At 47.0% G+C, this 15587-nt stretch overlaps 1 long non-coding RNA gene across 1 annotated transcript; it reads left to right on the forward strand.

Annotated features, from left to right (window-relative positions):
• The first annotated feature begins 12027 nt into the window (after positions 1-12027).
• LOC123128856 (uncharacterized) lies at positions 12028-14924 on the forward strand. The gene is made up of 3 exons (XR_006463467.1): positions 12028-12813; positions 13648-13774; positions 14874-14924. It is a non-coding gene; the product is annotated as an uncharacterized lncRNA (long non-coding RNA).
• The last annotated feature ends 663 nt before the right edge of the window (positions 14925-15587 follow it).

A 15587-nucleotide genomic window follows, 5' to 3' on the forward strand; every position in this document is an offset into this window, starting at 1 on the left:
ACACGGTCCGGGCCGGTCCGGTCCCGGTCCGAGCCGTCATTTGGACCGGCCGCCAGCGGTCCGGTCCGGACCGGACCGAGCTGTCCAACGAGCTGCTTTCCTGAGACCGGACCGTTTGGGGGTCAGCTCGGTCAAGCCCGAGAGGACCGAATGGACCGACCAGTGATGTTGCCTCGCAGGCTGTTTTTGCTGCGTTTAGGTCCTATTTAGCTGCAGATAGCTGCCGATCGCACAAGAGAGAGAGAGAGAGGGAGAGTATTTACTGAATCTAGCTAACCATCTAGCTTGCTGTTTAGGTCCTGCAAGCGAAACTAGCTAACCATCTAACTGAATCTACTGACAGACTAGCTAACTGAACTACTGACCGTACTGACGAAACTGAATTTTGATGAAACTGACGAAACTGAATTTTGACGAAACTAACAGCAAGCCGCCGGCGTATGTGGACACGCTCATCGCCCTTTGGGTCCTGGAAGACCACAACGGTAGCAATTGAAGGCGGCAGCGTTGGCTCTCCGACGGAGAAATCGTGGGCTTGTGCGCCGAGTTCGTCGGTGCATGAACTGAAACAGTGGCCTCGAAGTTGCAGTACATCATGGCGAACCTGGTGAAGCGCCCACACATGCAAGAGGCCGTCCAGTTCATCCTGGTGGCGCCGGCGAGGCGTTCGCCCACCTGGTGGCCAGTGTGCGAGCTGCGCTCAAACGACAGCCATGGCCATGGTCGAGAACTCCAGATTGGCAACGGTGCAAGCACGGCAGCGATGGAGAGTGGCAGCAAGAGGCTATGGCGCATGGGGAGGAGAGGAAGGAAGAATAGGGGAAGCTCGGGAACATGATGGTTCACCCGGGGGCTGCCGGTGGCCGCGACGACGAGGAGCGGCGGCGGCGGTGACTACGTTTTCTTGGTCCGCTCGGTCGGCTCGGTTAAATCCTGGACCGGACCGAAGCTTTGTCGGGCCTGATTCTTGAGCTCGGACCGACTGATTTTTTGAGCGGGCTAGGCCCGAGCTGGCCAGGACCGAGCGGGCCACGAGCCGGTCCGAAAGACCGCTCGTGTCGTCCACCCTGAGTCCTGGCCAGACGTTGGGCGCACATCCCTCGTGATCTGCCGGAGCTCCACTTCAGGATCAGCGACGTGATCCCGCCTGAGTACCACCGGACCGTCGCCCTCCGCCGGCGCAACATGCCGCGTGACACGTTCCTGGCCGAGATGCTGGACCGTCTCATGGCGCGCTGCGAATTCGACACGATCGCCGCGTTCGTCGACGGCATCACTGGATTCTTGGAAGCGGACCGTGGCCCTGCTGACGGCGACGCACGTCGGCGCGCCAAGACCCTGCGTCTGGAGTTCTTCCAGACACAAGATGGCGGCTGCGTCCTCGACCGCCTGATCACCGCCGCGGTAGGCGCATGGGGAGTGGAGGATCTGGAGGTCGTTGCCAGGCAAGCTTCCTGCCATGTCCTTCAGGCGCCGCCATACCGCTTTCCTCACAACCACGACTGCCTCAAGGACGGCCTACGCAGCTTGACGTTGGGTAACTACTGCATGCTCCCGCCGCTGCATAGCTACAACGCTCCCACCACGCTGGTCCTGCGAGAGATGGCCGCTTCCACGCCCGTTGACGTGTATCAGAGGGTGTTCACTGAGTGCACGAGGCTGCAGGTGCTTCACCTGATATCCTGTTGCTGTGCACAGGACTATGTGGTGGTGGACGCGCCGTGTTCACAGATCAGGGAGCTCATCCTCGACCAGTGCAAGTTCATGGCGACCGAGCTGCGCCACCTTCCAATGCTTGTCAGCCTGGCGTGCTGCCTAACCGACACTTATAGACTCATATTCGGCTTGGTCCCCAGCCTCACGCACACTAACCTCACATTCGCGACAGAAAGCTGGATAGTTCCAAAGCGGTGTACGGATCACTTCGGCCATTACATCATCGGCATGCCCCCTACCATGACGGATCTCGTCCTCCGCTTCACTGGGCTGAGAAGATGGATGGTGCCCAGTCCACCGGCCAAGCCATTGCTCAACCTGAAAAAGCTCCTTGTCGCCGATCTGCCTGCGAACTGGGACATCACATGGCCACGCGGCCTCCTGTTGGCCACGCCGTCACTCGAGGTCATGCATATCCATGTGCCTTGCTCGGAGGAGGAGCCAACTTACGGGAGCATGAGAATGAGCTCACTTGAGGCGCTTCAGCGCCATCACTGCCTCAGGGAGCTGGCCATTACTGGATTCTTGCGGCGCCACATATGGTTTTTGAAGTATGTGGTGAGCGTGTGCATATGTTGCAACGTGTTATCCTGCTCAAGGATGATGATCATGTTCGATACAATGGACTTTGGGATTGGGAGATGGTCGAGCAGCAAGCATTTCCTTGGAACAATGATGATGAAATGGTGGTGAGGAGAATAATCAAATATGGGTGCAGGCCTCTCGTTGAACTCATCATGGGATGATCTTCGCGGGTTAGCATTTGCAGGCTTGGAGAGATTCAGTAGGGATCTTCGGCTTCACTGGCCATGCTGGTTTGAATGCAATGTCCCCAATACACCTTGGGTGGGATCAAAGCATGTCATGACGCTGATATGAAACTTTTTCATGCCTATACAATTGCCCTAGAAATGGAAGGAAGGTGCTTTTCTGGCATGACAACTAGACGGGTAGCGGCCCATGCAAACACCTCGCCCCGGATCTCTTCAAGACCGCCACCAGGAAGCGAAGGAAGGTTTATTTTGAGCTTTGCGGTGAGGCGTGGGTACGCGCATTGGCAAAAATTAGCACCATCGAGCAACTCCAGTAATTTGTTCATCTTTGGGGAGTGCTCGCCACCGTCAACCTACAACTTGATCATGATGACACCGTCAACCTACAGCATATAGTACATTACAGTCTCTCTTTGCTTAGGAAATATTATGTGTATGTAGTTGTTTAAGACTAGAAATCTCCGGTGATTTATCTAAACGTCTGTCCTATCTAAAATAAGTTTGTCATGTGTTTTTTTTAAAGTCTGCCCTCTCCAACTCATTAGCAAACAAAATGGATCATGAATATGTGATGAGGCCAATTCATCATTTGATTTGCATTTGAGATGCAATTGATTTATGCACAAGTCCAAGTCCTCATATTAGTTTCAGTTGATGTGCTTAGTTAAAATCTCGAATATGATGGATCTTTCATATGTTGTTGTTCTACCATTGGGGCAATTTGGACAGCCGTTCAATCTTGGCCAAGAAGTTTGCGAGCTATTGGCCCAGGTGGCGGTCAGTATTTGCCATGTTTAGGTATCTATATGAGATGCATACCGTATTTGCCATGTTTACTGTTTACTCGTAGATTAGATTAGTCGAAAAAGTGCTAATATTTCCAACAGAGGCTGGGGTCACCCTTTTTTCCAAAGAAAAATAAATGATTTCATAACATTTGCCTTTTTTTAAAGAAAGGTAGTGATCTCTACCTTATATTCAAAAAACGGTTGTGAAGGCTAAATGAAGTAGAGGCAGGGACTCAGACCACCTTCTGATACTGAAGAGAGCATCTCGGTGAATCTTATGTGAATTAAGCACTTAGGCATCATGCCACATGTACTACTGCAACCGTTCCAGCAGATCACTGATCTCACCTTGTTAAAACAAGACAACAAAAGAAGAGAGAGTGCCTAACCAACAGTCTGACTGTTTTTCATTTGGTTTTCAGTCGAATTTCTGCTCCTATCAGATGCTGGCACGTGTCTGCATCTGGATGCTCAGAAAAAAGAGAAAATTCCTTGTTTGACACTGTCTTAAAATCTAGTTCCTTATTTGACACTGAAAAAGTTTTTCTTCCCTATTTGACACCAGTCCTAATTTTTATTCCATATACGACACTTCCGTCCATTTTAAGCCTAAATGACACCTGAAAAGACGATTTTGCCCCTCATGCGGTATGTGTGTGTGCGCGCGTGTGTGCTGTTGCGTGTGTGGGTGCACGCGCACATGTGTGCTGCTGCTGCATGTGTGTGTGCATGTGTGCTGCTGCGTGTGTACGTGCGCGCGTGTGTGTGCCGTTGCGTGCCTATGTGCTGCCTGCGTGTGTGCTGCTATTCCGTGTGTGTGTGTGTGTGTATGTGTGTGTGTGTGTTGCTGCGTGTGTGTGCGCGTGCATGTGTGTTGCGGCGTGTGTGTGCGTGTGTATGTGTGTGTGTGCACGTGCGCGTGCGTGTGTTTGCGTGTGTGTGTGCACGTGCGCGTGCGTGTTGTTGCGTGTGTGTGCGCGTGTGTGTGTTGGTGCATGTGTATGTGTTGTTGCGTGTGTGCTCCTGCCCTCGCACCTGATGTTGCGTGTGTGCGCTATTGCCCCCCACACACATACCATATGAGGAGCAAAAAAGTCTTTTCAAGTGTCATTTAGGCTCAAAATGGACGGAAATGTCATATAGGAAATAAAATTTAAAACTTGTTTCAAATAGGGAAGAATTTTTTTTCCAATGTCAAATAAGAAAGCAGATTTTAAGATAATGTCAAATAAGGAATTTTCTTCAGAAAAAAATAAACAGATCCACAAAAAACATAACGGGTCATGTTTTAACTTCTGCCCCACCACACACTGTTCACGGGCCCTCCTATAACTGATAAGGAGTAGAGCTGAAAGAAACTAAATGTCGGATGATCTTCCCAGGCAAAAGGTAAAATCCATAATTATGCAATTAACAAACTTGCAAAAACAAGACAGACTGATTTTATCACAAACAAAAACTGAATTCGAGACAAATGCTTAGGTGCAAAAAGATTTTAATATAAAACTTGAGCGCTTAAATAATGAAATGGAAGGTGATAAGCATATCCATTGCTATCTTGAGTCTTCCCTAAGAACAGAGTTTCCTCCCGTGTTGAAAAACAGACAGCAAGACCCTACATCTAAAGGTGATTGTCCTAATATCCATAACCAAACCTGGAGGCAGAAAAACAAAACATAAATGGGACTAAAGAAACACTAAAAAAACTGATATTCCAAAAAAAGACTGAATACTGAAGAACCGGAGATAGAGGTACAGAGGACTATAAACAAGACGGAAAGGTGGCTGAATAGTCAGATGACTGAAGAAACATTGAAAAATATAGGATTGCATACAGAGAAGAGCATAGTGTTTATTTCTCTATTTGCAGATAGAGAAAAACAGAGTGTTTAATTCCCTATTTACAGATGGAGAAAAACAGAGTGTTTATATTCAGACTGAAAAATATAGGATTGCAGACAGAGAAAATCAGATAGTTACAGTCTCTATTTGCTAAATAAACACAACACTTGGACTGAATATAGAAAGACAATGAAATAAAGTGTGCATATGTTGAACGGTTAGAGAAGCCATCAACATCATTAGTTCACAGCAAGAAGCACTACACTCCATTTATGTAAAATGCATCCATCAAACAGGAATGCATCATCATCAAGAACATCTTCCGGGAAACATTAGCAATGGCGTAACAGATATGAATGTCAGAAGAGCGACATTGCAACAATCACCATCACTACAAACTTGTTCCACCATTTCACACTTCGAATCGAGCAGTTCTGAATCATAGAACCGCAAGGACAAACAGTATCAAAGCTTGCTGGATTTTCTGAACACGCAGCTGCTGAGTTTTCTAAACCTGATTCTATCTATCTATATACCAAAATCTGGTCATCGTGTATAAGCAGGTCAAATTCCGAAGAGGTGAACTGTCAGGAGTCCGAATTGATCTTGCTTTACTCTGCAAAGAACCAATAATAACGCAGTCAGGTGAGACCTTAATAATCAATGAACAAGACAAAACCTGAAGCAATATAATATGCAAGGAACTGAAATCAGCTGATTGAACTTGATTTACTATCTTTACAAAAAAAATGGCAGCAAATAGGACCAAATAGAGGAACTGAATTGTCTAGAGAGGTAAACACACTAGGAGTCATAAAACTTGCACGTGGCGGTCAGTTTGGTGCACAAACTTGTAAAGTACGTGATTTCGGTCATCAAACTTGTGCGACCGTGCAAATACGATCACTTCTCCCATATTCAGCCGTATCGTGTGCTTACGTGGCGTCTAGACCAGGAACCAACTATTATAAAGTTATAAATAGAGAAACACATCATTACCACTCTGTTCGCTAAGCCCAACAAAGCAACAAATGAAAACTAAAAAATTGCCGTGTTATTCGCACAGTATGGAATGTTTTGATCTAAGCACCCTCTAAGTCTCGATCAAACACTTGTTTTTTTAACACCGATGGAACACTGGTCTGACTGTGTATTTTATAAGTCCCATGCATAAATTACATACATCATACATAAGAAAGAATAATTTTTGTGAACTCAGAACATGCATTTTATATAGATTTTTAAGCCAGAAGTTTTTTTATATATGTGCTGCAAAAATCAATTAATTTATTTTTTGTTTTCTTTAAACACGAGCACGCTATTGATCTGCAAATAATTGCGTGTTCATCTTGAATTTTATTTTTGTTTCCTTTAAACACTTTGAATTGTTGAAATGCTATATGCATGCAGCCGCAAAAGCACGACTTATACAAGTAAAATGCACACCACGAGTTTGCTAATTACTCAACTGTCGATCATCCACGCATGACGGTGACCTGCACGTCTAAGTCTATCTATTAACGGAATATTTTGAGTAAGCCGGTGTGTACCAAACTCGTGTGCAATAATGAAGGATATAAAATCTGTTTCTCCCTTACATGAAATGACTGTAAACATGTTACTTGTGAAGCCAACACTTTCCATATCTGAATCAAACATGAAATCAACACTTTCCATATCTGAATCAGAACATGTATGAAACAACACTTTCCACGTCAATGTTGAATGCAAGCATGTTACTTGTGAAATGATCTGTTCCCCACAGTAACATACTAGCCGTCTTAGATTATCTACAACGGTTTTTAGACAATTGCCAACTCCTAACAGTTTCAGACTGCAGCAGATTCAGTTAACTGTTTTTCCAGACTGCAACAAGTTACCTTTTCTTCAGACTGCAACTCTACGAGGGGTCGTCCTCATCCTCCCCCACGCCCAAATCCTCGAAGGCTCGTGCCCACTGAAAAAGCTCCCGCACAAAGATACAAGAAAAATAGATGAAAAAGCCTTCGAGGAAAGATCTATAAAACAAAACTGGCCAAATCTACAAAATGCACTGTGTTCTTGCAGTCTGCGGATCAAAATTTCAAAAGAACCAATGCAGAAGAACTCAAGAGACCAACGGGGAAGAAATCAAGAAATACCTTTCGGGCGTGCTGGTTTGGCAAAGGCCCCTGCTGCTGCGGCCCCAGGGGAGCGGGCGCGGCGGGCGCGACCACGCCGAGGCCCGTGATTTCGGCAAACGTGCGGCGACCCGCGGCGCGGGCCGCTGCTCGCACGGTGTGGGAGTCGGCGTTCGCGGCGGCGAGGCCCCTTATTTCGGCAAACGTGCGGCGACCCGCGGCGTACCCGGTGAGGCCGTTCGCGTCCGCGGCGAGGCGCTGGGCGTGCTCGGTGAAGGCGTCGGCGAGCGCCGTGAAGGCGTGGGCGAGCGCGGCCTCGTGCGGGGGGAGCGACTCCGCGTGCGCCCTGATGCTCTGGGCTAGCGCGACGAGGTTGTGCGCGAGGGCCCTCCCGTTCGCTGCGGGCGTGGCGAGGGACGCGGAAACGGCTGCCGGCGCCGCGCGAGCTTCTGGCGCGGCGAGCGCCTCCCAGTGCGCGGCGCAGGCCACATCGTAGGCGTAGAGGTGGCGAAGGAGCGCCCTGCCGGTCTGGAAGAAGGCGAAGTAAGGGTGGCCGGGGGGCAGGGGCGGCGACGGCGGGCTGGTGGTCGGCGGTGCGGGCGTCGGCTGTATTGCGGTTGCTGATTCTGTATTGGTTGCGGGTCGGCGGTGGAACGGTGGAGCGGGCGGGCCTGTCGGCTGGAGGAACTACCCAGCGGCTAGGTGAGCCGTGAGCCGAGCCAGGGGACGGTGTCACACGCCTGGGTCTATGGCCCACCATTGGATTAGGTAGATTCTTTTCCTTACTTCTTTGATTTATATTGCTGATATTTATAGATTGGCAAAAAAACAGAAAAATCAGGTTTAAAATTCAAAAAAATAACTGTTTTGAATCAGGTTTAAAAATCAGGTGCCCGCATTACGGTCGAGATTCCTAGCCATTACCCCTTCATCGTCAAGCTGCCACTCGTGCGAGCTCCGGCGTGGGTCTTGGGTTGCTCTGGGGCAGGAGATCTATGGGGAGGAAGCCATGTGTGCTCAAGAGCATGTGAAGGCCGAGGCTTAGAGCATCTACAGTCGAGCGCCCCAAACCAGTCTCAAACGTCTGGGCCACTCGCCCGGTCACTGACCGGTCATGATATTTTGACCCAGAAGGACGCCTCAAACGGGTCCCAAACGCCCGGGCTGGCCGGCACTCCTCATATCCAGCCAAAATATGGGGCGGATATCGGGTGGTCCGGGCACACCCAGGCGCGTCTGCCTGACAAGCCCGGTCCACCATCGACCCCACGTCTGTCCCGCAAAAAAAAACATCTGGCTCATCGCTCCGAAACCCGATCTCACTCACTCTCCTCTCTCGCTCCGTCCTCTCCTCTCCCCGTATCGATTTCGACCGAATCCGGCGCAATGTCGAGCTCCGGCAGCCGCTCCGGCTCTGAGCTGGATCCGGACTATGAGCCTGATCTCCGCATCGCCTTGGAGCGGTCCAAGGTGGAGATTAGGGGCAGTTCCGGATCTGCACCCTCGCCACAGCCGCAGCTCGGATGCCGACGCTTGCCCCTTCCGGCATGTGTGCAGCTCCGATAAGCGGCCTGCGCAATCCGTGCCTCCCCAACGCCGTCGCCTGCCCTGTCGGCTGCTCCTCCCCCACGTGGGGCAGCGGTGGGTGCTTGTTGATAGTGCATGTTGTTATGAAAAGTTCACATGTAGTTTCCCTTTCTATTAATGCACCGAAACATAAAGGCCTTGCACGATAAATTTCACGTGTAATTTTAGTTATGCGTTTGGATAAAACCCGTTATAATAGAGCATGAGTTGCTAGATTCTTGCTCATGTTCAGGTTCAGATCATTTTTTCATGACAAGTAGTACTAAATATTTTTCAAATCTTACCGTTGGATTTGGTGCAATTTAAATCTTCCCTTTATTAGCTTAAGTACTTGAACTTGTTCTTAGCGTTACTATTCCTTTACAATAAATGCAACTAAAATATTGATGTGACTTTTTTTTGCTTCCTCCAACTTTGCATTTAATAATTTACTTACATGGTTCTCATCATATTTGCGGGACAAAAAGAAGACACAAATTCAACACTCATCAAGCCTTACTTGGATGCATCTCAAGTCAAGCCACAAACTATAAAATGGTAGTTGTAATTTGATTATTTGGATTTTGCTGTATGGAGGTGCTTATGATTGTGTGCTACAAATTGTTTGTGACAACTGTAATTTGATTATGTGGACTTTTCTTTATGGAAATGCTTATGATTGTGTGTTGCAACTTGTTCATGGCGGTTGTAATTTGATTATGTAGATTTTTCTTTATGGAGCTACTTATGATTGTGTGATGCAACCCTTTATGCTAGTTGGATTTTAAATTTCGGAAAGACTATGTCTGTCTCGTTCCAAGGTAACCTTGGCCCGGGTTAATGAATTATTGCCAAAATGGTATCCAAACAAGATATGCATATCATTTCAATTGATAAATTGTAGTGTCACTGTCACCCAAACATGATGTTTGGATTTGGAATCGAGATTCAACCAAATGAAGTCCCAGCATAGATTTCATTTCAACCAAATGAAATGAAATGAGAGGTGCCAAATGAGTTGTGAAGTGTTTTGGAGAGTTTTCTTATGGAAGAAATTGGATCGTGATTTGTGAATAGGAATTTATACTCTAATGTAATACATATCCTGAGGTGACCGAGAAACTCGGCCTCTCGTGAGCAATCTCACTCCACCACCGACCCCTCTACCACCGTACCGTGTTCCCGTCCTTTCCGACAAGATTCCTAGCCACTACCCCCTCATCGTCAAACCACCACTCGTGCGAGCCCCGGCCTCCTGCGTGGGTCTCTGGGTTGCTCAGGGGCAGGAGATCTACGAGGGTGCGGGTGCCATTTCAGTATATCCATTACCGGCAAAGGCGATGAACCCCAGAGGATCGCCACGCGCGGCATTGACTCCATTGGTGACTCCCAAAGGCCATGTGTACTTGAGAGCACGCGATGGCGGAGGATGCTCTGGTGAAGGCGCACCTGAAGCTGGCTCTACAGATTTTTGCGAGAGCCACGCCCAAGGAGAGATTGAGGTTGGTCCTAGCTGTTGGATAGATTCATAAGAGATGATTCTGTGGGTGATGTTAGAGGTAAATTTGACAAGTCCAGTGCAATGCTCGCGTTGCGTAGGTATCAGGGCGAGGAATTCCCCGCATCAAACTATTAGGTCTATGAGATCCTTGGGCAGGCTAAGGTTGGGCTTCTATTCTCCGGCTTAAATAGCCGCACTTGGTCCCTCGGGCGGCACGCCCAAGCGGCGTCACACGGCGACATGAATCCGTCCTCATTGAAAACTGGAGGAGGTGTCTGTCAAACCAATGGTTTCTACGTATTTTCGTGTGGGCCCTTGTGATGAGTCCGGCGTGGCGGGCGCGCCCGGGCGCATCCAGGCATCCCATAACTGCCCCAATATGGGTCGGGTATGGGAGTGCCAGTTCGCCCGGGCACTTGGGCCGAATTTGCCAGATCCGATTGTGTGGCTCTTTTCTGTCCGGATAATGACCGGTCAGGCCGCCAAGACATTTGAGGCGAATATAAGGGCTTCTGTTATTGATGCTCTAATAAACCCTTGCCTTGTCATGCGACATGTTTGGTACGAGGCTATGTTCTCTTCTCTGTGTGTCCTACCAGGCTACTCCCTTCTTTCATCTATATAGGGCTTAATGCGTTTTTCAAGACCGTCTTTGACTATTGATAAGATTAATAATACATGGGATGTATAATGTGAAAATTATATCATTGGAAGCTCCTTTCACGTACGAATTTGACGGTATGCTTTGTGTAACTTGCATGTCATATATTTTTACTTTAACACTTGGTCAAAGTTAGCCTTGAAAAACGCGTTAAGCCTATATAGATGGAAGGAATGAGTATGTTTAGTTCCAGGTTCCCCTGTAAGAGAGAGCATGCGTGCAGCTCCACTGCTGCATTTTTTTCTCTTTGTGTATAAAATGGAAAGGAACATTACTGGTTGCATTGAGTGATTGTTTTGCTTTGCTTGTGGAAGCTCGATCACTGGCAACTGTTGGACTCCGGCTCTCCAAACACGATGAAACAGAGGACACATCACGTTATACATTTCCTGCACGTACGATGGGGGTCAAAGGGTCGTTTTTTCTTAGTTGGTTTTTTTCTATGAGCAAAGAGGTTTTTCGTTTTTTGCTTTTGATCTTAAGAGTTTTTTTATTTTCGTATAAGGTTATAAGCATGGAGAAAAAACGCAAAAGTATATACAAAATCTCCAGTGCTGCTCACAGCATCTCTCTTTCTGAGTGCTAGCAGTATTTCCCAGATCGGCTAGTCTGGGCTGGGCTTTCCGGCTCGCGCCGAGTCGCCCGCTCGGCTGCTCGTGCTTCCAGAGATAAGAGAAGGATGTTCCACCGAGCCTCCTCAGCGATTTGAAACATCCGACCGTCCATCTCGATTGCTTGATGCGTTTTCGGCCGTTGGATCGAGAGGTGGGAGGAGCTGGGTCGTCGGATCGAAGCTGCGGCGCTGTAGAAATGAATAGTTACCGTCCCGCGGTAAAGATCTCGTGTCACCGCGCGTAATTCTCGTGCCCCGCCGAGGGCATTTTCGTAATTTCACTATGTTGTATAAAAGTGCAACACCCATAGGGTTTCTCCCCAATCGGCTTCGTCCCCTCTTCCTGTTCACTCGAGGGAGCCACCGCCGCCCCCTCCCATTCCAAACTCCTCTCTTCCCCGCCTCCCCTCGCCCTGCCGGCCATCCTCCCCGTCCTCCGCCGCCACCGACCAGCCGCAACCGCGCTACCATCCCCTCCCTGTTCCTCTCCCGTGGCAAGTCCTCCGAGAAGCAGCCCAAGGGCAGCCGCCTGCCGCTCGGTGGCCGGACGCCGAGAAGCGCCGCTGCTTTGGCTCCGCCGTCTCCTTCGCCCTGCCTGCCGGATCCACGCCGTCGTCCTCGCGTGCACACGGCAGATGCTCCGCCTCTTACTCTCGTTCGGCCAGATCCACGGTGCACGGCCTCTCGCGCTCGCTCGCGACCCTGAGCCGTGGCAAGGGTTTCAGGCTGGGCATCGGCTTCGTCGCCCGCGCGGCTCCGGTGGATTCCGACGGCTCCTCTCCGTCTCCTCTCTCGCCCCCACGCGCGGCTCCGCTTCCCGATGGCCATGAGGTGCAGCCTTGCATCGTCCTCTTCTCCTTTTCCTTCTCAGGCAAATTTTGTTTTGGTTCACTGCTCAATTTCTTTGGTTAATCTTCGTGCACTGACCACTTGGTGTTGTTGATGGCGCAGATTGTGGCGAGGTTGAGCGTATGGAGCAGAGGGACCAGGGCCGGCCGATGGCTTGTTTCCTCTATACGTACTTGATGGTTAGCCCATGTAGCAGATCGACTGATTCTGAGAAAGGAAAAAAATGGTAACAAAACGACTAATTCTTGGCTTGCTGCATGCGCGTGATCTTCTCTGGTTTCTCTTCCCCAATTGGCAACGAACCAGCCATGCCAAGGTCAACGGCGCCTTGTCCACACCGTCTAATTGCGATTTCCGGCTGTTGGGTGTGATTAGTGCAGGAAGGTAATGGGATTTTCTCGATTCCATGCATGAACCTCCTCGTGAACTCAAATCCCATCTGTTTGTAGTCTTGTTAGATGTTTCGCTTCGTGAAGTTAATCCTCATTACGTATCTCTTGCTTACACTTCAGTTTCTTGTATTGATTGGGCCGGATTAGGAAAGGGAAACTAAATTTTCTGCTCATGACTTGTAAGCTGCAGCAAAAGCTTGCAATTTCTAATTTCCTAGCCAACCAGGAGCATTTGTTTCATGCCTTTCCTAAGCTTTTTTTATTTAACTAGCTGTGTTCTTAATTTTTATCATCTTGTATCATATATTTGTGTGCTAATTATCAAGATTGCTATTAATTTGGCAATATTGTATTTGGAAAGTATTCATCTGACTATGAGAAGAAAAAAACATGCATATGAGTTGATTGAGCCTGAGAGAGGAGTTGTTGACATTTATTCAGAGCACATACAAGTAGTATTTCTACTGCTTAGGAATTTTATGGAATTAGTTTTAGTATTTATTGAAGAGCAATTTAGTGAAGGATTATAGGATGTTAAAATTTCACCTAATGAAAAAAAATATAAGTTTCAGACTGACAAGATGATAAGGCAACATAAATTTTAGTGTGATTTATTGGAAGAACTTTGAGTGGTTGGATGATTCAATTTGGTTAGTTGGTTATGCAGTTTATAAGTCACCCATGGGTGTGTTTATTGCAAAACTTGCACAATCATTCTATGGCGCCAACCACCAATACCATGCTCCTCCACAGTTAAGCCACTTCGTGATGCGTAATTATTATTTTTGATGTTGCTGATACCCTTTCCCGTGGACAGCTCTGCCAGATCCGTTGCTGCTACAGAACCCAACTCCTGAGCACGTCGGAGTTGAGCAAGAAGACAGGAGGAGGTGTCGAGGACGAAGAGGCCCCTCTTCCTTTTTGGTCCACGCCGCTACGAAAGTGATATTAGGGTATTGAAACTTGCTTTATGGAGTAGTACCATCACGATACCTTGCCTTTTTCCTATTATGTTCGAGTACTTAGTACTTACCCTGTTTCTTTGACAAAGGCATTTGATAGATATGATTAGGCACATATTGAGTGTGCCATTTCAGAAATATTGAGCATACAGTCTCAGTTCCAACTTAAGCATACAATCTGCTCTTTCTTCTTAAGATATAGAGGAGGATAATGATATATTGTCTGTTTGATATTTGCATGTAGTTATGATTTCATAAAAGGCCTAAGTTTGACCTTATGTTATATCAGGACATCTTGGTTCTAAATTTCATTCCAGAGATTTGCTTAATATTTCATTTAGATTGGTTGTTTTAGGGAATGAAAAAAAAATGCATTCTATGTTTGTTCGTTCTATCTTTCCCTGTTTTTGTCATCTTCAGTATTTAATGTTTGTTCATACGTGTATTTTTATCGCCACAACCTTCCACTGGCCTGACTAGGGTGTGCCAAGGTGCACATTTAGTTATCAGAAGATGGTTCTGTTTTTATTGGGGCTGCATTTGTAATGGTTCATTATTTCTAAAGGGGTACACTGTTTGTAGGTATTGCACTGAGCTGGAAGAGGATGCTGGCCAGCGGCCCACCTCTCTTTCGACATAATAAACTGATGTAAAAACTTATCTTGGGAACATTCATAAATATGGCCATTCAAATTCCTCAGAGCGACTTTGTTCTAACCATACATAGCAGAACTTAGTTGCCTTCCCAGACTTCTGCAGAAATTTAAGTGCAATGTATCATCAAGGATCATTGAATCCAGTTATTTGATTTCTTTGTATAACAAGAGCTTGAGTTGTCGCCCTATCTGTTGTGGCGGTATCATGGTTTGCTTGACTCAATTTTGACAAGCAGTTCAAAATTAAGTATGGTCGCTTGAAGCATTCTTTGTGATACTAACTGCAATCAAGTTTCACATTTTGTTCTACTCAACTCGGCCTTTTCCAGATATCTTAGCTTTGGCTTTATGTGGGCACACTACTGTTACTCTTTTTATATGGCAATACAAAGGAGATTGAAGTATTCGTAACACATGTGTTTTCTGTCGTGCAGTGAACTTGTTATACTCTTTCTGGTTCAATGGAACTTACCTACGCACATTAGGTATGCCTTTTTTGGTACCTTCATCTCAACTTCATTGTTTCTATCTATGTGCTCTTTTCACATTTTCTTACAGATTATATGAAGAAATCGTTCATTGCTAATTAATACTATATGCAATGATGTTTTGAAATTTACCTATCCCAAATGTGGTGTTTTGGACAATGTGATATAATTCATAGTTCTTACTCTGGGCTCAGTGAAACATGTTGTTATTTTAATAAATTAAACTTTCTTCACTTCAAGGCAAACAACATATGTTGCATTTCTACCAAAGTGTGTGTAATTCTTTGTTTTACTTGCAGATTGTTGCAGCTGTTGTTTTTAGATGTGACATGATTCTACTTCTTGGTACTGTAGGGGTTTTACTTTAGCTGGTGAGTGTTTGTGAGCGAGATGGCTGTCGCTTCCACATGGATCCACCTCCTAGACGTTGACCACTTCATTGGAAGGTTAGCAAGGCATTATTTGTTCAGGTGTATGCGATTGTCAGCTAGATGTTCATGTTTGTGGTTTGTTTGGCTTGTGATGTAGGCACGTGTAACCTTGATGGGCAAATATGGTGAAGACTTGAAGTTGATATACTAATGTGGTATATGAAGCTATGTTCAAGGGCGTCACACAGGTTTGGAATCTTCATTCACATCTGCACCTCACTTGTTACCT

The sequence above is a fragment of the Triticum aestivum genome, chromosome 6A, assembly GCF_018294505.1.
Source record: "Triticum aestivum cultivar Chinese Spring chromosome 6A, IWGSC CS RefSeq v2.1, whole genome shotgun sequence".
Lineage (NCBI taxonomy): Eukaryota > Viridiplantae > Streptophyta > Magnoliopsida > Poales > Poaceae > Triticum > Triticum aestivum.